At 44.6% G+C, this 19,000-nt stretch overlaps 31 non-coding genes across 31 annotated transcripts; all 31 read left to right on the top strand.

The window, feature by feature from the left end:
* The first annotated feature begins 569 nt into the window (after positions 1 to 569).
* trnay-gua (transfer RNA tyrosine (anticodon GUA)) lies at positions 570 to 658 on the top strand. Its single transcript is given in 2 exon segments — positions 570 to 606; positions 623 to 658. It is a non-coding gene; the product is annotated as a tRNA-Tyr (tRNA).
* Positions 659 to 2,654: 1,996 nt separating this feature from the next.
* Positions 2,655 to 2,727, top strand: trnaf-gaa (transfer RNA phenylalanine (anticodon GAA)). The gene has a single exon. It is a non-coding gene; the product is annotated as a tRNA-Phe (tRNA).
* Positions 2,728 to 2,848: 121 nt separating this feature from the next.
* trnad-guc (transfer RNA aspartic acid (anticodon GUC)) lies at positions 2,849 to 2,937 on the top strand. The gene is given in 2 exon segments: positions 2,849 to 2,885; positions 2,902 to 2,937. It is a non-coding gene; the product is annotated as a tRNA-Asp (tRNA).
* Positions 2,938 to 3,216: 279 nt separating this feature from the next.
* On the top strand, positions 3,217 to 3,289 carry trnaf-gaa (transfer RNA phenylalanine (anticodon GAA)). The gene has a single exon. It is a non-coding gene; the product is annotated as a tRNA-Phe (tRNA).
* A 1,072-nt stretch (positions 3,290 to 4,361) lies between these two features.
* On the top strand, positions 4,362 to 4,434 carry trnaf-gaa (transfer RNA phenylalanine (anticodon GAA)). The gene has a single exon. It is a non-coding gene; the product is annotated as a tRNA-Phe (tRNA).
* A 121-nt stretch (positions 4,435 to 4,555) lies between these two features.
* On the top strand, positions 4,556 to 4,644 carry trnad-guc (transfer RNA aspartic acid (anticodon GUC)). Its single transcript is given in 2 exon segments — positions 4,556 to 4,592; positions 4,609 to 4,644. It is a non-coding gene; the product is annotated as a tRNA-Asp (tRNA).
* A 279-nt stretch (positions 4,645 to 4,923) lies between these two features.
* On the top strand, positions 4,924 to 4,996 carry trnaf-gaa (transfer RNA phenylalanine (anticodon GAA)). Its single transcript has one exon. It is a non-coding gene; the product is annotated as a tRNA-Phe (tRNA).
* A 1,838-nt stretch (positions 4,997 to 6,834) lies between these two features.
* trnay-gua (transfer RNA tyrosine (anticodon GUA)) lies at positions 6,835 to 6,923 on the top strand. Its single transcript is given in 2 exon segments — positions 6,835 to 6,871; positions 6,888 to 6,923. It is a non-coding gene; the product is annotated as a tRNA-Tyr (tRNA).
* A 1,432-nt stretch (positions 6,924 to 8,355) lies between these two features.
* trnaf-gaa (transfer RNA phenylalanine (anticodon GAA)) lies at positions 8,356 to 8,428 on the top strand. Its single transcript has one exon. It is a non-coding gene; the product is annotated as a tRNA-Phe (tRNA).
* Positions 8,429 to 8,549: 121 nt separating this feature from the next.
* trnad-guc (transfer RNA aspartic acid (anticodon GUC)) lies at positions 8,550 to 8,638 on the top strand. Its single transcript is given in 2 exon segments — positions 8,550 to 8,586; positions 8,603 to 8,638. It is a non-coding gene; the product is annotated as a tRNA-Asp (tRNA).
* A 279-nt stretch (positions 8,639 to 8,917) lies between these two features.
* On the top strand, positions 8,918 to 8,990 carry trnaf-gaa (transfer RNA phenylalanine (anticodon GAA)). The gene has a single exon. It is a non-coding gene; the product is annotated as a tRNA-Phe (tRNA).
* Positions 8,991 to 9,116: 126 nt separating this feature from the next.
* Positions 9,117 to 9,205, top strand: trnay-gua (transfer RNA tyrosine (anticodon GUA)). Its single transcript is given in 2 exon segments — positions 9,117 to 9,153; positions 9,170 to 9,205. It is a non-coding gene; the product is annotated as a tRNA-Tyr (tRNA).
* A 481-nt stretch (positions 9,206 to 9,686) lies between these two features.
* On the top strand, positions 9,687 to 9,775 carry trnad-guc (transfer RNA aspartic acid (anticodon GUC)). The gene is given in 2 exon segments: positions 9,687 to 9,723; positions 9,740 to 9,775. It is a non-coding gene; the product is annotated as a tRNA-Asp (tRNA).
* Positions 9,776 to 10,054: 279 nt separating this feature from the next.
* Positions 10,055 to 10,127, top strand: trnaf-gaa (transfer RNA phenylalanine (anticodon GAA)). The gene has a single exon. It is a non-coding gene; the product is annotated as a tRNA-Phe (tRNA).
* Positions 10,128 to 10,823: 696 nt separating this feature from the next.
* On the top strand, positions 10,824 to 10,912 carry trnay-gua (transfer RNA tyrosine (anticodon GUA)). Its single transcript is given in 2 exon segments — positions 10,824 to 10,860; positions 10,877 to 10,912. It is a non-coding gene; the product is annotated as a tRNA-Tyr (tRNA).
* Positions 10,913 to 11,199: 287 nt separating this feature from the next.
* Positions 11,200 to 11,272, top strand: trnaf-gaa (transfer RNA phenylalanine (anticodon GAA)). Its single transcript has one exon. It is a non-coding gene; the product is annotated as a tRNA-Phe (tRNA).
* A 121-nt stretch (positions 11,273 to 11,393) lies between these two features.
* Positions 11,394 to 11,482, top strand: trnad-guc (transfer RNA aspartic acid (anticodon GUC)). Its single transcript is given in 2 exon segments — positions 11,394 to 11,430; positions 11,447 to 11,482. It is a non-coding gene; the product is annotated as a tRNA-Asp (tRNA).
* A 279-nt stretch (positions 11,483 to 11,761) lies between these two features.
* trnaf-gaa (transfer RNA phenylalanine (anticodon GAA)) lies at positions 11,762 to 11,834 on the top strand. The gene has a single exon. It is a non-coding gene; the product is annotated as a tRNA-Phe (tRNA).
* A 696-nt stretch (positions 11,835 to 12,530) lies between these two features.
* Positions 12,531 to 12,619, top strand: trnay-gua (transfer RNA tyrosine (anticodon GUA)). The gene is given in 2 exon segments: positions 12,531 to 12,567; positions 12,584 to 12,619. It is a non-coding gene; the product is annotated as a tRNA-Tyr (tRNA).
* A 287-nt stretch (positions 12,620 to 12,906) lies between these two features.
* On the top strand, positions 12,907 to 12,979 carry trnaf-gaa (transfer RNA phenylalanine (anticodon GAA)). Its single transcript has one exon. It is a non-coding gene; the product is annotated as a tRNA-Phe (tRNA).
* A 121-nt stretch (positions 12,980 to 13,100) lies between these two features.
* trnay-gua (transfer RNA tyrosine (anticodon GUA)) lies at positions 13,101 to 13,189 on the top strand. Its single transcript is given in 2 exon segments — positions 13,101 to 13,137; positions 13,154 to 13,189. It is a non-coding gene; the product is annotated as a tRNA-Tyr (tRNA).
* Positions 13,190 to 14,237: 1,048 nt separating this feature from the next.
* Positions 14,238 to 14,326, top strand: trnay-gua (transfer RNA tyrosine (anticodon GUA)). Its single transcript is given in 2 exon segments — positions 14,238 to 14,274; positions 14,291 to 14,326. It is a non-coding gene; the product is annotated as a tRNA-Tyr (tRNA).
* Positions 14,327 to 14,804: 478 nt separating this feature from the next.
* trnay-gua (transfer RNA tyrosine (anticodon GUA)) lies at positions 14,805 to 14,893 on the top strand. Its single transcript is given in 2 exon segments — positions 14,805 to 14,841; positions 14,858 to 14,893. It is a non-coding gene; the product is annotated as a tRNA-Tyr (tRNA).
* Positions 14,894 to 15,180: 287 nt separating this feature from the next.
* trnaf-gaa (transfer RNA phenylalanine (anticodon GAA)) lies at positions 15,181 to 15,253 on the top strand. The gene has a single exon. It is a non-coding gene; the product is annotated as a tRNA-Phe (tRNA).
* A 121-nt stretch (positions 15,254 to 15,374) lies between these two features.
* On the top strand, positions 15,375 to 15,463 carry trnad-guc (transfer RNA aspartic acid (anticodon GUC)). Its single transcript is given in 2 exon segments — positions 15,375 to 15,411; positions 15,428 to 15,463. It is a non-coding gene; the product is annotated as a tRNA-Asp (tRNA).
* Positions 15,464 to 15,742: 279 nt separating this feature from the next.
* trnaf-gaa (transfer RNA phenylalanine (anticodon GAA)) lies at positions 15,743 to 15,815 on the top strand. The gene has a single exon. It is a non-coding gene; the product is annotated as a tRNA-Phe (tRNA).
* A 696-nt stretch (positions 15,816 to 16,511) lies between these two features.
* trnay-gua (transfer RNA tyrosine (anticodon GUA)) lies at positions 16,512 to 16,600 on the top strand. The gene is given in 2 exon segments: positions 16,512 to 16,548; positions 16,565 to 16,600. It is a non-coding gene; the product is annotated as a tRNA-Tyr (tRNA).
* Positions 16,601 to 17,078: 478 nt separating this feature from the next.
* trnay-gua (transfer RNA tyrosine (anticodon GUA)) lies at positions 17,079 to 17,167 on the top strand. The gene is given in 2 exon segments: positions 17,079 to 17,115; positions 17,132 to 17,167. It is a non-coding gene; the product is annotated as a tRNA-Tyr (tRNA).
* A 287-nt stretch (positions 17,168 to 17,454) lies between these two features.
* On the top strand, positions 17,455 to 17,527 carry trnaf-gaa (transfer RNA phenylalanine (anticodon GAA)). The gene has a single exon. It is a non-coding gene; the product is annotated as a tRNA-Phe (tRNA).
* A 121-nt stretch (positions 17,528 to 17,648) lies between these two features.
* Positions 17,649 to 17,737, top strand: trnay-gua (transfer RNA tyrosine (anticodon GUA)). The gene is given in 2 exon segments: positions 17,649 to 17,685; positions 17,702 to 17,737. It is a non-coding gene; the product is annotated as a tRNA-Tyr (tRNA).
* Positions 17,738 to 18,785: 1,048 nt separating this feature from the next.
* trnay-gua (transfer RNA tyrosine (anticodon GUA)) lies at positions 18,786 to 18,874 on the top strand. The gene is given in 2 exon segments: positions 18,786 to 18,822; positions 18,839 to 18,874. It is a non-coding gene; the product is annotated as a tRNA-Tyr (tRNA).
* The last annotated feature ends 126 nt before the right edge of the window (positions 18,875 to 19,000 follow it).

Below are 19,000 nucleotides of genomic sequence, written 5' to 3'. Positions count from 1 at the left end.
TAGCTCAGATGATAAAGGGGAGGATTGCAGAGTGGAAATAGAAGGCGTCCTTAGGTTGCTTGTTTAAATCCAGCTCAAAGGACGGGCTTTTAAGCAACGCAACTTGTCCAACCCTTCTTCGCCTTTCTGGACCGGGACGTGACCCTTCTGTGAGACCATTTCTACAACTTTCCAAAGGAAACACCCTCTTCACCCAATGAATTAATGGGCACAACTAAGTTCTTATTGGGTAATTGGCAACATGAGAAACTTTGACTGAATTGACATTTCACTGGAACATGATGATATTTTGCCATTTTTTTGGAAATGTTGTCGTTTTACTTTTTGCTCGATTTGGCGGGTCGTAGCCATGATTCACTTCTCTTCCTTTGCCGAAATAGCTCAGTTGGGAGAGCATTAGACTGAAGATCTAAAGGTCCCTGATTCAATCCCTGGTTTCGGCAGCAACCTTTCCGTGGGGGCTGTTGGGTCACCCAATCTTTCTTCCTCTGACACACCCTGTCCATTTTATGTTGCCTTGACATTGGAAGCAAAGTGGTTGATGGCGGTAGAATACCATGTGGTTCAAGCCTTCGATAGCTCAGATGGTAGAGCGGAGGACTGTAGAGTGAAAATAGCAGGAATCCTTAGGTCGCTGGTTCAAATCCGGCTCGAAGGACAGGCTTTTAAGCAACACAACTTGTCCAACCCTTCTTCGCCTTTCTGGACCCAGATGTGGCCCTTCTGTGAGACCATTTCTACAACTTTCCAAAGGAAACACCCTCTTCACCCAATGATTTACTGGGTACACTTAAGTTCTTATTGGCAACATGAAAAACTTTGACTAAATTGAGATTTCACTGGAACATGATGATATTCTGCCATGTTTTGGAAATGATGTCGTTTTACTTTTTGCTCGATTTGGCGGGTCGTAGCCACGATTCCCTGGGTTTCCTTTGCCAAAATAGCTGAGTTGGGAGAGCGTTAGACTGAAGATCTAAAGGTCCCTGGTTCGATCCCTGGTTTCGGCAGCAGCCTTTCCATGCCAGCTTTTGGGTCACCTATTCTTTCTTCCTCTTACACACCCTGTTCATTTTATGTTGCCATGGCATTGGAAGCAAAGTTGATGATGTTGGTAGAATTCAGTCTCATTCTAGCCTTCGATAGCTCAGATGATAGAGAGGAGGACTGTAGAGTGAAAATAGCGGGAATCCTTAGGTAGCTGGTTCAAATCCGGCACGAAGGACAAGCTTTTAAGCAACGCAACTTGTCCAAACCTTCTTCGCCTTTCTGGACCGGGACGTGACCCTTCTGTGAGACCATTTCTACAACTTTCCAAAGGAAACACCCTCTTCACCCAATGATTTACTGGGTACACTTAAGTTCTTATTGGCAACATGAAAAACTTTGACTGAATTGAGATTTCACTGGAACATGATGATATTCTGCCATGTTTTGGAAATGATGTCGTTTTACTTTTTGCTCGATTTGGCGGGTTGTAGCCACGATTCGCTGTGTTTCCTTTGCCGAAATAACTCAGTTGGGAGAGCGTTAGACTGAAGATCTAAAGGTCCCTGATTCAATCCCTGGTTTCGGCAGCAACCTTTCCGTGCCAGCTTTTGGGTCACCTATTCTTTCTTCCTCTGACACACCCTGTCCATTTTATGTTGCCATGGCATTGGAAGCAAAGTGGTTGATGGTGGTAGAATACCATTTGGTTCAAGCCTTCGATAGCTCAGACGGTAGAGTGGAGGACTGTAGAGTGAAAATAGCAGGCATCCTTAGATAGCTGGTTCAAATCCGGCTCGAAGGACAGGCTTTTAACAACGCAACTTGTTCAACCCTTCTTTGCCTTTCCAGACTGGGACGTGACCCTTCTGTGAGACCATTTCTTCAACTTTCCAAAGGAAACACCTGCTTCACCCAATGATTTACTGGGTACACTTAAGTTCTTATTGGGAAATTGGCAACATGAGAAACTTTGACTGAAATGACATTTCACTGGAACATGATGATATTTTGCCATTTTTTTGGAAATGTTGTCGTTTTGCTTTTTGCTCGATTTGGCGGGTCGTAGCCATGATTCGCTGCTTTCCCTTTGCCAAAATCGCTCAGTTGGGAGAGCGTTAGACTGAAGATCTAAAGGTCCCTGGTTCAATCCCTGGTTTCGGCAGCAACCTTTCCGTGCCAGCTTTTGGGTCACCTATTCTTTCTTCCTCTTACACACCCTGTCCATTTTATGTTGCCATGGCATTGGAAGCAAAGTGGTTGATGGTGGTAGAATACCATTTGGTTCAAGCCTTCGATAGCTCAGACGGTAGAGCGGAGGACTGTAGAGTGAAAATAGCAGGAATCCTTAGGTCGCTGGTTCAAATCCGGCTCGTAGGACAGGCTTTTAAGCAACGCAACTTGTCCAACCCTTCTTCACCTTTCTGTACCCAGACGTGACCCTTATGAGAGACCATTTCAACAACTTTCCAAAGGAAACACCTGCTTCACCCAATGATTTACTGGGTACACTTAAGTTCTTATTGGGAAATTGGCAACATGAGAAACTTTGACTGAATTGACATTTCACTGGAACATGATGATATTTTGCCATTTTTTGGAAATGTTGTCGTTTTGCTTTTTGCTCGATTTGGCGGGTCGTAGCCATGATTCGCTGCTTTCCCTTTGCCAAAATCGCTCAGTTGGGAGAGCGTTAGACTGAAGATCTAAAGGTCCCTGGTTCAATCCCTGGTTTTGGCAGCAACCTTTTGGTGCCAGCTGTCAACTATTCTTTCTTCCTCTTACACACCCTGTTCATTTTATGTTGCCATGGCATTGGAAGCAAAGTTGATGATGTTGGTAGAATTCAGTATCATTCTAGCCTTCGATAGCTCAGATGGTAGAGCGGAGGACTGTCGAGTGAAAATAGCAGGAATCCTTAGGTAGCTGGTTCAAATCCGGCTCGAAGGACAAGCTTTTAAGCAACGCAACTTGTCCAAACCTTCTTCGCCTTTCTGGACCGGGACGTGACCCTTCTGTGAGACCATTTCTTCAACTTTCCAAAGGAAACACCCTCTTCACCCAATGATTTACTGGGTACACTTAAGTTCTTATTGGCAACATGAAAAACTTTGACTGAATTGAGATTTCACTGGAACATGATGATATTCTGCCATGTTTTGGAAATGATGTCGTTTTACTTTTTGCTCGATTTGGCGGGTCGTAGCCACGATTCGCTGTGTTTCCTTTGCCGAAATAGCTCAGTTGGGAGAGCGTTAGACTGAAGATCTAAAGGTCCCTGGTTCAATCCCTGGTTTCGGCAGCAACCTTTTGGTGCCAGCTGTCAACTATTCTTTCTTCCTCTTACACACCCTGTTCATTTTGTGTTGCCATGGCATTGGAAGCAAAGTTGATGATGTTGGTAGAATTCAGTCTCATTCTAGCCTTCGATAGCTCAGATGGTAGAGTGGAGGACTGTAGAGTGAAAATAGCAGGCATCCTTAGATAGCTGGTTCAAATCCGGCTCGAAGGACAGGCTTTTAACAACGCAACTTGTTCAACCCTTCTTTGCCTTTCCAGACTGGGACGTGACCCTTCTGTGAGACCATTTCTTCAACTTTCCAAAGGAAACACCTGCTTCACCCAATGATTTACTGGGTACACTTAAGTTCTTATTGGGAAATTGGCAACATGAGAAACTTTGACTGAAATGACATTTCACTGGAACATGATGATATTTTGCCATTTTTTTGGAAATGTTGTCGTTTTGCTTTTTGCTCGATTTGGCGGGTCGTAGCCATGATTCGCTGCTTTCCCTTTGCCAAAATCGCTCAGTTGGGAGAGCGTTAGACTGAAGATCTAAAGGTCCCTGGTTCAATCCCTGGTTTCGGCAGCAACCTTTCCGTGCCAGCTTTTGGGTCACCTATTCTTTCTTCCTCTTACACACCCTGTCCATTTTATGTTGCCATGGCATTGGAAGCAAAGTGGTTGATGGTGGTAGAATACCATTTGGTTCAAGCCTTCGATAGCTCAGACGGTAGAGCGGAGGACTGTAGAGTGAAAATAGCAGGAATCCTTAGGTCGCTGGTTCAAATCCGGCTCGTAGGACAGGCTTTTAAGCAACGCAACTTGTCCAACCCTTCTTCACCTTTCTGTACCCAGACGTGACCCTTATGAGAGACCATTTCAACAACTTTCCAAAGGAAACACCTGCTTCACCCAATGATTTACTGGGTACACTTAAGTTCTTATTGGGAAATTGGCAACATGAGAAACTTTGACTGAATTGACATTTCACTGGAACATGATGATATTTTGCCATTTTTTGGAAATGTTGTCGTTTTGCTTTTTGCTCGATTTGGCGGGTCGTAGCCATGATTCGCTGCTTTCCCTTTGCCAAAATCGCTCAGTTGGGAGAGCGTTAGACTGAAGATCTAAAGGTCCCTGGTTCAATCCCTGGTTTTGGCAGCAACCTTTTGGTGCCAGCTGTCAACTATTCTTTCTTCCTCTTACACACCCTGTTCATTTTATGTTGCCATGGCATTGGAAGCAAAGTTGATGATGTTGGTAGAATTCAGTATCATTCTAGCCTTCGATAGCTCAGATGGTAGAGCGGAGGACTGTCGAGTGAAAATAGCAGGAATCCTTAGGTAGCTGGTTCAAATCCGGCTCGAAGGACAAGCTTTTAAGCAACGCAACTTGTCCAAACCTTCTTCGCCTTTCTGGACCGGGACGTGACCCTTCTGTGAGACCATTTCTTCAACTTTCCAAAGGAAACACCCTCTTCACCCAATGATTTACTGGGTACACTTAAGTTCTTATTGGCAACATGAAAAACTTTGACTGAATTGAGATTTCACTGGAACATGATGATATTCTGCCATGTTTTGGAAATGATGTCGTTTTACTTTTTGCTCGATTTGGCGGGTCGTAGCCACGATTCGCTGTGTTTCCTTTGCCGAAATAGCTCAGTTGGGAGAGCGTTAGACTGAAGATCTAAAGGTCCCTGGTTCAATCCCTGGTTTCGGCAGCAACCTTTTGGTGCCAGCTGTCAACTATTCTTTCTTCCTCTTACACACCCTGTTCATTTTGTGTTGCCATGGCATTGGAAGCAAAGTTGATGATGTTGGTAGAATTCAGTCTCATTCTAGCCTTCGATAGCTCAGATGGTAGAGTGGAGGACTGTAGAGTGAAAATAGCAGGCATCCTTAGATAGCTGGTTCAAATCCGGCTCGAAGGACAGGCTTTTAACAACGCAACTTGTTCAACCCTTCTTTGCCTTTCCAGACTGGGACGTGACCCTTCTGTGAGACCATTTCTTCAACTTTCCAAAGGAAACACCTGCTTCACCCAATGATTTACTGGGTACACTTAAGTTCTTATTGGGAAATTGGCAACATGAGAAACTTTGACTGAAATGACATTTCACTGGAACATGATGATATTTTGCCATTTTTTTGGAAATGTTGTCGTTTTGCTTTTTGCTCGATTTGGCGGGTCGTAGCCATGATTCGCTGCTTTCCCTTTGCCAAAATCGCTCAGTTGGGAGAGCGTTAGACTGAAGATCTAAAGGTCCCTGGTTCAATCCCTGGTTTCGGCAGCAACCTTTCCGTGCCAGCTTTTGGGTCACCTATTCTTTCTTCCTCTTACACACCCTGTCCATTTTATGTTGCCATGGCATTGGAAGCAAAGTGGTTGATGGTGGTAGAATACCATTTGGTTCAAGCCTTCGATAGCTCAGACGGTAGAGCGGAGGACTGTAGAGTGAAAATAGCAGGAATCCTTAGGTCGCTGGTTCAAATCCGGCTCGTAGGACAGGCTTTTAAGCAACGGAACTTGTCCAACCCTTCTTCACCTTTCTGTACCCAGACGTGACCCTTATGAGAGACCATTTCAACAACTTTCCAAAGGAAACACCTGCTTCACCCAATGATTTACTGGGTACACTTAAGTTCTTATTGGGAAATTGGCAACATGAGAAACTTTGACTGAATTGACATTTCACTGGAACATGATGATATTTTGCCATTTTTTGGAAATGTTGTCGTTTTGCTTTTTGCTCGATTTGGCGGGTCGTAGCCATGATTCGCTGCTTTCCCTTTGCCAAAATCGCTCAGTTGGGAGAGCGTTAGACTGAAGATCTAAAGGTCCCTGGTTCAATCCCTGGTTTCGGCAGCAACCTTTCCGTGCCAGCTTTTGGGTCACCTATTCTTTCTTCCTCTTACACACCCTGTCCATTTTATGTTGCCATGGCATTGGAAGCAAAGTGGTTGATGGTGGTAGAATACCATGTGGTTCAAGCCTTCGATAGCTCAGACAGTAGAGCGGAGGACTGTAGAGTGAAAATAGCAGGAATCCTTAGGTCGCTGGTTCAAGTCCGGCTCGAAGGACAGGCTTTTAAGCAACGCAACTTGTCCAAACCTTCTTCGCCTTTCTGGACCTGGACGTGGCCCTTCTGTGAGACCATTTCTACAACTTTCCAAGGGAAACACCCTCTTCACCCAATGATTTACTGGGTACACTTAAGTTCTTATTGGCAACATGAAAAACTTTGACTGAATTGAGATTTCACTGGAACATGATGATATTCTGCCATGTTTTGGAAATGATATCGTTTTACTTTTTGCTCGATTTGGCGGGTTGTAGCCACGATTCGCTGTGTTTCCTTTGCCGAAATAGCTCAGTTGGGAGAGCGTTAGACTGAAGATCTAAAGGTCCCTGATTCAATCCCTGGTTTCGGCAGCAACCTTTCCGTGCCAGCTTTTGGGTCACCTATTCTTTCTTCCTCTGACACACCCTGTCCATTTTATGTTGCCATGGCATTGGAAGCAAAGTGGTTGATGGTGGTAGAATACCATTTGGTTCAAGCCTTCGATAGCTCAGACGGTAGAGCGGAGGACTGTAGAGTGAAAATAGCAGGAATCCTTAGGTCGCTGGTTCAAATCCGGCTCGAAGGACAGACTTTTAAGCAACGCAACTTGTCCAACCCTTCTTCACCTTTCTGTACCCAGACGTGACCCTTCTGAGAGACCATTTCAACAACTTTCCAAAGGAAACACCTGCTTCACCCAATGATTTACTGGGTACACTTAAGTTCTTATTGGGAAATTGGCAACATGAGAAACTTTGACTGAATTGACATTTCACTGGAACATGATGATATTTTGCCATTTTTTGGAAATGTTGTCGTTTTGCATTTTGCTCGATTTGGCGGGTCGTAGCCACGATTCGCTGCTTTCCCTTTGCCAAAATCGCTCAGTTGGGAGAGCGTTAGACTGAAGATCTAAAGGTCCCTGGTTCAATCCCTGGTTTCGGCAGCAACCTTTTGGTGCCAGCTGTCAACTATTCTTTCTTCCTCTTACACACCCTGTTCATTTTATGTTGCCATGGCATTGGAAGCAAAGTTGATGATGTTGGTAGAATTCAGTATCATTCTAGCCTTCGATAGCTCAGATGGTAGAGTGGAGGACTGTAGAGTGAAAATAGCAGGCATCCTTAGATAGCTGGTTCAAATCCGGCTCGAAGGACAGGCTTTTAACAACGCAACTTGTTCAACCCTTCTTTGCCTTTCCAGACTGGGACGTGACCCTTCTGTGAGACCATTTCTTCAACTTTCCAAAGGAAACACCTGCTTCACCCAATGATTTACTGGGTACACTTAAGTTCTTATTGGGAAATTGGCAACATGAGAAACTTTGACTGAAATGACATTTCACTGGAACATGATGATATTTTGCCATTTTTTTGGAAATGTTGTCGTTTTGCTTTTTGCTCGATTTGGCGGGTCGTAGCCATGATTCGCTGCTTTCCCTTTGCCAAAATCGCTCAGTTGGGAGAGCGTTAGACTGAAGATCTAAAGGTCCCTGGTTCAATCCCTGGTTTCGGCAGCAACCTTTCCGTGCCAGCTTTTGGGTCACCTATTCTTTCTTCCTCTTACACACCCTGTCCATTTTATGTTGCCATGGCATTGGAAGCAAAGTGGTTGATGGTGGTAGAATACCATTTGGTTCAAGCCTTCGATAGCTCAGACGGTAGAGCGGAGGACTGTAGAGTGAAAATAGCAGGAATCCTTAGGTCGCTGGTTCAAATCCGGCTCGTAGGACAGGCTTTTAAGCAACGCAACTTGTCCAACCCTTCTTCACCTTTCTGTACCCAGACGTGACCCTTATGAGAGACCATTTCAACAACTTTCCAAAGGAAACACCTGCTTCACCCAATGATTTACTGGGTACACTTAAGTTCTTATTGGGAAATTGGCAACATGAGAAACTTTGACTGAATTGACATTTCACTGGAACATGATGATATTTTGCCATTTTTTGGAAATGTTGTCGTTTTGCTTTTTGCTCGATTTGGCGGGTCGTAGCCATGATTCGCTGCTTTCCCTTTGCCAAAATCGCTCAGTTGGGAGAGCGTTAGACTGAAGATCTAAAGGTCCCTGGTTCAATCCCTGGTTTTGGCAGCAACCTTTTGGTGCCAGCTGTCAACTATTCTTTCTTCCTCTTACACACCCTGTTCATTTTATGTTGCCATGGCATTGGAAGCAAAGTTGATGATGTTGGTAGAATTCAGTATCATTCTAGCCTTCGATAGCTCAGATGGTAGAGCGGAGGACTGTCGAGTGAAAATAGCAGGAATCCTTAGGTAGCTGGTTCAAATCCGGCTCGAAGGACAAGCTTTTAAGCAACGCAACTTGTCCAAACCTTCTTCGCCTTTCTGGACCGGGACGTGACCCTTCTGTGAGACCATTTCTTCAACTTTCCAAAGGAAACACCCTCTTCACCCAATGATTTACTGGGTACACTTAAGTTCTTATTGGCAACATGAAAAACTTTGACTGAATTGAGATTTCACTGGAACATGATGATATTCTGCCATGTTTTGGAAATGATATCGTTTTACTTTTTGCTCGATTTGGCGGGTCGTAGCCACGATTCGCTGTGTTTCCTTTGCCGAAATAGCTCAGTTGGGAGAGCGTTAGACTGAAGATCTAAAGGTCCCTGGTTCAATCCCTGGTTTCGGCAGCAACCTTTCCGTGCCAGCTTTTGGGTCACCTATTCTTTCTTCCTCTGACACACCCTGTCCATTTTATGTTGCCATGGCATTGGAAGCAAAGTGGTTGATGGTGGTAGAATACCATTTGGTTCAAGCCTTCGATAGCTCAGACGGTAGAGCGGAGGACTGTAGAGTGAAAATAGCAGGAATCCTTAGGTCGCTGGTTCAAATCCGGCTCGAAGGACAGACTTTTAAGCAACGCAACTTGTCCAACCCTTCTTCACCTTTCTGTACCCAGACGTGACCCTTCTGAGAGACCATTTCAACAACTTTCCAAAGGAAACACCTGCTTCACCCAATGATTTACTGGGTACACTTAAGTTCTTATTGGGAAATTGGCAACATGAGAAACTTTGACTGAATTGACATTTCACTGGAACATGATGATATTTTGCCATTTTTTGGAAATGTTGTCGTTTTGCATTTTGCTCGATTTGGCGGGTCGTAGCCACGATTCGCTGCTTTCCCTTTGCCAAAATCGCTCAGTTGGGAGAGCGTTAGACTGAAGATCTAAAGGTCCCTGGTTCAATCCCTGGTTTCGGCAGCAACCTTTTGGTGCCAGCTGTCAACTATTCTTTCTTCCTCTTACACACCCTGTTCATTTTATGTTGCCATGGCATTGGAAGCAAAGTTGATGATGTTGGTAGAATTCAGTATCATTCTAGCCTTCGATAGCTCAGATGGTAGAGCGGAGGACTGTCGAGTGAAAATAGCAGGAATCCTTAGGTAGCTGGTTCAAATCCGGCTCGAAGGACAAGCTTTTAAGCAACGCAACTTGTCCAAACCTTCTTCCCCTTTCTGGACCGGGACGTGACCCTTCTGTGAGACCATTTCTTCAACTTTCCAAAGGGAACACCCTCTTCACCCAATGATTTACTGGGTACACTTAAGTTCTTATTGGCAACATGAAAAACTTTGACTGAATTGAGATTTCACTGGAACATGATGATATTCTGCCATGTTTTGGAAATGATGTCGTTTTACTTTTTGCTCGATTTGGCGGGTCGTAGCCACGATTCGCTGTGTTTCCTTTGCCGAAATAGCTCAGTTGGGAGAGCGTTAGACTGAAGATCTAAAGGTCCCTGGTTCAATCCCTGGTTTCGGCAGCAACCTTTTGGTGCCAGCTGTCAACTATTCTTTCTTCCTCTTACACACCCTGTTCATTTTGTGTTGCCATGGCATTGGAAGCAAAGTTGATGATGTTGGTAGAATTCAGTCTCATTCTAGCCTTCGATAGCTCAGATGGTAGAGTGGAGGACTGTAGAGTGAAAATAGCAGGCATCCTTAGATAGCTGGTTCAAATCCGGCTCGAAGGACAGGCTTTTAACAACGCAACTTGTTCAACCCTTCTTTGCCTTTCCAGACTGGGACGTGACCCTTCTGTGAGACCATTTCTTCAACTTTCCAAAGGAAACACCTGCTTCACCCAATGATTTACTGGGTACACTTAAGTTCTTATTGGGAAATTGGCAACATGAGAAACTTTGACTGAAATGACATTTCACTGGAACATGATGATATTTTGCCATTTTTTTGGAAATGTTGTCGTTTTGCTTTTTGCTCGATTTGGCGGGTCGTAGCCATGATTCGCTGCTTTCCCTTTGCCAAAATCGCTCAGTTGGGAGAGCGTTAGACTGAAGATCTAAAGGTCCCTGGTTCAATCCCTGGTTTCGGCAGCAACCTTTCCGTGCCAGCTTTTGGGTCACCTATTCTTTCTTCCTCTTACACACCCTGTCCATTTTATGTTGCCATGGCATTGGAAGCAAAGTGGTTGATGGTGGTAGAATACCATTTGGTTCAAGCCTTCGATAGCTCAGACGGTAGAGCGGAGGACTGTAGAGTGAAAATAGCAGGAATCCTTAGGTCGCTGGTTCAAATCCGGCTCGTAGGACAGGCTTTTAAGCAACGCAACTTGTCCAACCCTTCTTCACCTTTCTGTACCCAGACGTGACCCTTATGAGAGACCATTTCAACAACTTTCCAAAGGAAACACCTGCTTCACCCAATGATTTACTGGGTACACTTAAGTTCTTATTGGGAAATTGGCAACATGAGAAACTTTGACTGAATTGACATTTCACTGGAACATGATGATATTTTGCCATTTTTTGGAAATGTTGTCGTTTTGCTTTTTGCTCGATTTGGCGGGTCGTAGCCATGATTCGCTGCTTTCCCTTTGCCAAAATCGCTCAGTTGGGAGAGCGTTAGACTGAAGATCTAAAGGTCCCTGGTTCAATCCCTGGTTTTGGCAGCAACCTTTTGGTGCCAGCTGTCAACTATTCTTTCTTCCTCTTACACACCCTGTTCATTTTATGTTGCCATGGCATTGGAAGCAAAGTTGATGATGTTGGTAGAATTCAGTATCATTCTAGCCTTCGATAGCTCAGATGGTAGAGCGGAGGACTGTCGAGTGAAAATAGCAGGAATCCTTAGGTAGCTGGTTCAAATCCGGCTCGAAGGACAAGCTTTTAAGCAACGCAACTTGTCCAAACCTTCTTCGCCTTTCTGGACCGGGACGTGACCCTTCTGTGAGACCATTTCTTCAACTTTCCAAAGGAAACACCCTCTTCACCCAATGATTTACTGGGTACACTTAAGTTCTTATTGGCAACATGAAAAACTTTGACTGAATTGAGATTTCACTGGAACATGATGATATTCTGCCATGTTTTGGAAATGATGTCGTTTTACTTTTTGCTCGATTTGGCGGGTCGTAGCCACGATTCGCTGTGTTTCCTTTGCCGAAATAGCTCAGTTGGGAGAGCGTTAGACTGAAGATCTAAAGGTCCCTGGTTCAATCCCTGGTTTCGGCAGCAACCTTTTGGTGCCAGCTGTCAACTATTCTTTCTTCCTCTTACACACCCTGTTCATTTTGTGTTGCCATGGCATTGGAAGCAAAGTTGATGATGTTGGTAGAATTCAGTCTCATTCTAGCCTTCGATAGCTCAGATGGTAGAGTGGAGGACTGTAGAGTGAAAATAGCAGGCATCCTTAGATAGCTGGTTCAAATCCGGCTCGAAGGACAGGCTTTTAACAACGCAACTTGTCCAACCCTTCTTTGCCTTTCCAGACTGGGACGTGACCCTTCTGTGAGACCATTTCTTCAACTTTCCAAAGGAAACACCTGCTTCACCCAATGATTTACTGGGTACACTTAAGTTCTTATTGGGAAATTGGCAACATGAGAAACTTTGACTGAAATGACATTTCACTGGAACATGATGATATTTTGCCATTTTTTTGGAAATGTTGTCGTTTTGCTTTTTGCTCGATTTGGCGGGTCGTAGCCATGATTCGCTGCTTTCCCTTTGCCAAAATCGCTGAGTTGGGAGAGCGTTAGACTGAAGATCTAAAGGTCCCTGGTTCAATCCCTGGTTTCGGCAGCAACCTTTCCGTGCCAGCTTTTGGGTCACCTATTCTTTCTTCCTCTTACACACCCTGTCCATTTTATGTTGCCATGGCATTGGAAGCAAAGTGGTTGATGGTGGTAGAATACCATGTGGTTCAAGCCTTCGATAGCTCAGACGGTAGAGCGGAGGACTGTAGAGTGAAAATAGCAGGAATCCTTAGGTCGCTGGTTCAAATCCGGCTCGAAGGACAGACTTTTAAGCAACGCAACTTGTCCAACCCTTCTTCACCTTTCTGTACCCAGACGTGACCCTTCTGAGAGACCATTTCAACAACTTTCCAAAGGAAACACCTGCTTCACCCAATGATTTACTGGGTACACTTAAGTTCTTATTGGGAAATTGGCAACATGAGAAACTTTGACTGAATTGACATTTCACTGGAACATGATGATATTTTGCCATTTTTTGGAAATGTTGTCGTTTTGCATTTTGCTCGATTTGGCGGGTCGTAGCCACGATTCGCTGCTTTCCCTTTGCCAAAATCGCTCAGTTGGGAGAGCGTTAGACTGAAGATCTAAAGGTCCCTGGTTCAATCCCTGGTTTTGGCAGCAACCTTTTGGTGCCAGCTGTCAACTATTCTTTCTTCCTCTTACACACCCTGTTCATTTTATGTTGCCATGGCATTGGAAGCAAAGTTGATGATGTTGGTAGAATTCAGTATCATTCTAGCCTTCGATAGCTCAGATGGTAGAGCGGAGGACTGTAGAGTGAAAATAGCAGGAATCCTTAGGTCGCTGGTTCAAATCTGGCTCGAAGGACAAGCTTTTAAGCAACTCAACTTGTCCAAACCTTCTTCGCCTTTCTGGACCGGGACGTGACCCTTCTGTGAGACCATTTCTACAACTTTCCAAAGGAAACACCCTCTTCACCCAATGATTTACTGGGTACACTTAAGTTCTTATTGGCAACATGAAAAACTTTGACTGAATTGAGATTTCACTGGAACATGATGATATTCTGCCATGTTTTGGAAATGATGTCGTTTTACTTTTTGCTCGATTTGGCGGGTCGTAGCCACGATTCGCTGTGTTTCCTTTGCCGAAATAGCTCAGTTGGGAGAGCGTTAGACTGAAGATCTAAAGGTCCCTGATTCAATCCCTGGTTTCGGCAGCAACCTTTTGGTGCCAGCTGTCAACTATTCTTTCTTCCTCTTACACACCCTGTTCATTTTGTGTAGCCATGGCATTGGAAGCAAAGTTGATGATGTTGGTAGAATTCAGTCTCATTCTATCCTTCGATAGCTCAGATGGTAGAGTGGAGGACTGTAGAGTGAAAATAGCAGGCATCCTTAGGTAGCTGGTTCAAATCCGGCTCGAAGGACAGGCTTTTAACAACGCAACTTGTCCAACCCTTCTTTGCCTTTCCAGACTGGGACGTGACCCTTCTGTGAGACCATTTCTTCAACTTTCCAAAGGAAACACCTGCTTCACCCAATGATTTACTGGGTACACTTAAGTTCTTATTGGGAAATTGGCAACATGAGAAACTTTGACTGAAATGACATTTCACTGGAACATGATGATATTTTGCCATTTTTTTGGAAATGTTGTCGTTTTGCTTTTTGCTCGATTTGGCGGGTCGTAGCCATGATTCGCTGCTTTCCCTTTGCCAAAATCGCTGAGTTGGGAGAGCGTTAGACTGAAGATCTAAAGGTCCCTGGTTCAATCCCTGGTTTCGGCAGCAACCTTTCCGTGCCAGCTTTTGGGTCACCTATTCTTTCTTCCTCTTACACACCCTGTCCATTTTATGTTGCCATGGCATTGGAAGCAAAGTGGTTGATGGTGGTAGAATACCATGTGGTTCAAGCCTTCGATAGCTCAGACGGTAGAGCGGAGGACTGTAGAGTGAAAATAGCAGGAATCCTTAGGTCGCTGGTTCAAGTCCGGCTCGAAGGACAGGCTTTTAAGCAACGCAACTTGTCCAAACCTTCTTCACCTTTCTGGACCGGGACGTGGCCCTTCTGTGAGACCATTTCTACAACTTTCCAAGGGAAACACCCTCTTCACCCAATGATTTACTGGGTACACTTAAGTTCTTATTGGCAACATGAAAAACTTTGACTGAATTGAGATTTCACTGGAACATGATGATATTCTGCCATGTTTTGGAAATGATGTCGTTTTACTTTTTGCTCGATTTGGCGGGTTGTAGCCACGATTCGCTGTGTTTCCTTTGCCGAAATAGCTCAGTTGGGAGAGCGTTAGACTGAAGATCTAAAGGTCCCTGATTCAATCCCTGGTTTCGGCAGCAACCTTTCCGTGCCAGCTTTTGGGTCACCTATTCTTTCTTCCTCTGACACACCCTGTCCATTTTATGTTGCCATGGCATTGGAAGCAAAGTGGTTGATGGTGGTAGAATACCATTTGGTTCAAGCCTTCGATAGCTCAGACGGTAGAGCGGAGGACTGTAGAGTGAAAATAGCAGGAATCCTTAGGTCGCTGGTTCAAATCCGGCTCGAAGGACAGACTTTTAAGCAACGCAACTTGTCCAACCCTTCTTCACCTTTCTGTACCCAGACGTGACCCTTCTGAGAGACCATTTCAACAACTTTCCAAAGGAAACACCTGCTTCACCCAATGATTTACTGGGTACACTTAAGTTCTTATTGGGAAATTGGCAACATGAGAAACTTTGACTGAATTGACATTTCACTGGAACATGATGATATTTTGCCATTTTTTGGAAATGTTGTCGTTTTGCTTTTTGCTCGATTTGGCGGGTCGTAGCCATGATTCGCTGCTTTCCCTTTGCCAAAATCGCTCAGTTGGGAGAGCGTTAGACTGAAGATCTAAAGGTCCCTGGTTCAATCCCTGGTTTTGGCAGCAACCTTTTGGTGCCAGCTGTCAACTATTCTTTCTTCCTCTTACACACCCTGTTCATTTTATGTTGCCATGGCATTGGAAGCAAAGTTGATGATGTTGGTAGAATTCAGTATCATTCTAGCCTTCGATAGCTCAGATGGTAGAGCGGAGGACTGTCGAGTGAAAATAGCAGGAATCCTTAGGTAGCTGGTTCAAATCCGGCTCGAAGGACAAGCTTTTAAGCAACGCAACTTGTCCAAACCTTCTTCGCCTTTCTGGACCGGGACGTGACCCTTCTGTGAGACCATTTCTTCAACTTTCCAAAGGAAACACCCTCTTCACCCAATGATTTACTGGGTACACTTAAGTTCTTATTGGCAACATGAAAAACTTTGACTGAATTGAGATTTCACTGGAACATGATGATATTCTGCCATGTTTTGGAAATGATGTCGTTTTACTTTTTGCTCGATTTGGCGGGTCGTAGCCACGATTCGCTGTGTTTCCTTTGCCGAAATAGCTCAGTTGGGAGAGCGTTAGACTGAAGATCTAAAGGTCCCTGGTTCAATCCCTGGTTTCGGCAGCAACCTTTTGGTGCCAGCTGTCAACTATTCTTTCTTCCTCTTACACACCCTGTTCATTTTGTGTTGCCATGGCATTGGAAGCAAAGTTGATGATGTTGGTAGAATTCAGTCTCATTCTAGCCTTCGATAGCTCAGATGGTAGAGTGGAGGACTGTAGAGTGAAAATAGCAGGCATCCTTAGATAGCTGGTTCAAATCCGGCTCGAAGGACAGGCTTTTAACAACGCAACTTGTCCAACCCTTCTTTGCCTTTCCAGACTGGGACGTGACCCTTCTGTGAGACCATTTCTTCAACTTTCCAAAGGAAACACCTGCTTCACCCAATGATTTACTGGGTACACTTAAGTTCTTATTGGGAAATTGGCAACATGAGAAACTTTGACTGAAATGACATTTCACTGGAACATGATGATATTTTGCCATTTTTTTGGAAATGTTGTCGTTTTGCTTTTTGCTCGATTTGGCGGGTCGTAGCCATGATTCGCTGCTTTCCCTTTGCCAAAATCGCTGAGTTGGGAGAGCGTTAGACTGAAGATCTAAAGGTCCCTGGTTCAATCCCTGGTTTCGGCAGCAACCTTTCCGTGCCAGCTTTTGGGTCACCTATTCTTTCTTCCTCTTACACACCCTGTCCATTTTATGTTGCCATGGCATTGGAAGCAAAGTGGTTGATGGTGGTAGAATACCATGTGGTTCAAGCCTTCGATAGCTCAGACGGTAGAGCGGAGGACTGTAGAGTGAAAATAGCAGGAATCCTTAGGTCGCTGGTTCAAGTCCGGCTCGAAGGACAGGCTTTTAAGCAACGCAACTTGTCCAAACCTTCTTCGCCTTTCTGGACCTGGACGTGGCCCTTCTGTGAGACCATTTCTACAACTTTCCAAGGGAAACACCCTCTTCACCCAATGATTTACTGGGTACACTTAAGTTCTTATTGGCAACATGAAAAACTTTGACTGAATTGAGATTTCACTGGAACATGATGATATTCTGCCATGTTTTGGAAATGATATCGTTTTACTTTTTGCTCGATTTGGCGGGTTGTAGCCACGATTCGCTGTGTTTCCTTTGCCGAAATAGCTCAGTTGGGAGAGCGTTAGACTGAAGATCTAAAGGTCCCTGATTCAATCCCTGGTTTCGGCAGCAACCTTTCCGTGCCAGCTTTTGGGTCACCTATTCTTTCTTCCTCTGACACACCCTGTCCATTTTATGTTGCCATGGCATTGGAAGCAAAGTGGTTGATGGTGGTAGAATACCATTTGGTTCAAGCCTTCGATAGCTCAGACGGTAGAGCGGAGGACTGTAGAGTGAAAATAGCAGGAATCCTTAGGTCGCTGGTTCAAATCCGGCTCGAAGGACAGGCTTTTAAGCAACGCAACTTGTCCAACCCTTCTTCACCTTTCTGTACCCAGACGTGACCCTTCTGAGAGACCATTTCAACAACTTTCCAAAGGAAACACCTGCTTCACCCAATGATTTACTGGGTACACTTAAGTTCTTATTGGGAAATTGGCAACATGAGAAACTTTGACTGAATTGACATTTCACTGGAACATGATGATATTTTGCCATTTTTTGGAAATGTTGTCGTTTTGCATTTTGCTCGATTTGGCGGGTCGTAGCCACGATTCGCTGCTTTCCCTTTGCCAAAATCGCTCAGTTGGGAGAGCGTTAGACTGAAGATCTAAAGGTCCCTGGTTCAATCCCTGGTTTTGGCAGCAACCTTTTGGTGCCAGCTGTCAACTATTCTTTCTTCCTCTTACACACCCTGTTCATTTTATGTTGCCATGGCATTGGAAGCAAAGTTGATGATGTTGGTAGAATTCAGTATCATTCTAGCCTTCGATAGCTCAGATGGTAGAGCGGAGGACTGTAGAGTGAAAATAGCAGGAATCCTTAGGTCGCTGGTTCAAATCTGGCTCGAAGGACAAGCTTTTAAGCAACTCAACTTGTCCAAACCTTCTTCGCCTTTCTGGACCGGGACGTGACCCTTCTGTGAGACCATTTCTACAACTTTCCAAAGGAAACACCCTCTTCACCCAATGATTTACTGGGTACACTTAAGTTCTTATTGGCAACATGAAAAACTTTGACTGAATTGAGATTTCACTGGAACATGATGATATTCTGCCATGTTTTGGAAATGATGTCGTTTTACTTTTTGCTCGATTTGGCGGGTCGTAGCCACGATTCGCTGTGTTTCCTTTGCCGAAATAGCTCAGTTGGGAGAGCGTTAGACTGAAGATCTAAAGGTCCCTGATTCAATCCCTGGTTTCGGCAGCAACCTTTTGGTGCCAGCTGTCAACTATTCTTTCTTCCTCTTACACACCCTGTTCATTTTGTGTAGCCATGGCATTGGAAGCAAAGTTGATGATGTTGGTAGAATTCAGTCTCATTCTATCCTTCGATAGCTCAGATGGTAGAGTGGAGGACTGTAGAGTGAAAATAGCAGGCATCCTTAGGTAGCTGGTTCAAATCCGGCTCGAAGGACAGGCTTTTAACAACGCAACTTGTCCAACCCTTCTTTGCCTTTCCAGACTGGGACGTGACCCTTCTGTGAGACCATTTCTTCAACTTTCCAAAGGAAACACCTGCTTCACCCAATGATTTACTGGGTACACTTAAGTTCTTATTGGGAAATTGGCAACATGAGAAACTTTGACTGAAATGACATTTCACTGGAACATGATGATATTTTGCCATTTTTTTGGAAATGTTGTCGTTTTGCTTTTTGCTCGATTTGGCGGGTCGTAGCCATGATTCGCTGCTTTCCCTTTGCCAAAATCGCTCAGTTGGGAGAGCGTTAGACTGAAGATCTAAAGGTCCCTGGTTCAATCCCTGGTTTCGGCAGCAACCTTTCCGTGCCAGCTTTTGGGTCACCTATTCTTTCTTCCTCTTACACACCCTGTCCATTTTATGTTGCCATGGCATTGGAAGCAAAGTGGTTGATGGTGGTAGAATACCATTTGGTTCAAGCCTTCGATAGCTCAGACGGTAGAGCGGAGGACTGTAGAGTGAAAATAGCAGGAATCCTTAGGTCGCTGGTTCAAATCCGGCTCGTAGGACAGGCTTTTAAGCAACGCAACTTGTCCAACCCTTCTTCACCTTTCTGTACCCAGACGTGACCCTTATGAGAGACCATTTCAACAACTTTCCAAAGGAAACACCTGCTTCACCCAATGATTTACTGG

Source organism: Embiotoca jacksoni, unplaced genomic scaffold (genome assembly GCF_022577435.1).
Source record: "Embiotoca jacksoni isolate LCO1_2020_lvr unplaced genomic scaffold, fEmbJac1.0.p SCAF_1, whole genome shotgun sequence".
NCBI classification, from domain to species: Eukaryota; Metazoa; Chordata; class Actinopteri; family Embiotocidae; genus Embiotoca; species Embiotoca jacksoni.
The sequence above is the reverse complement of the archived record's forward strand: the minus strand, read 5'-3'. Positions and strand labels throughout refer to the sequence as shown.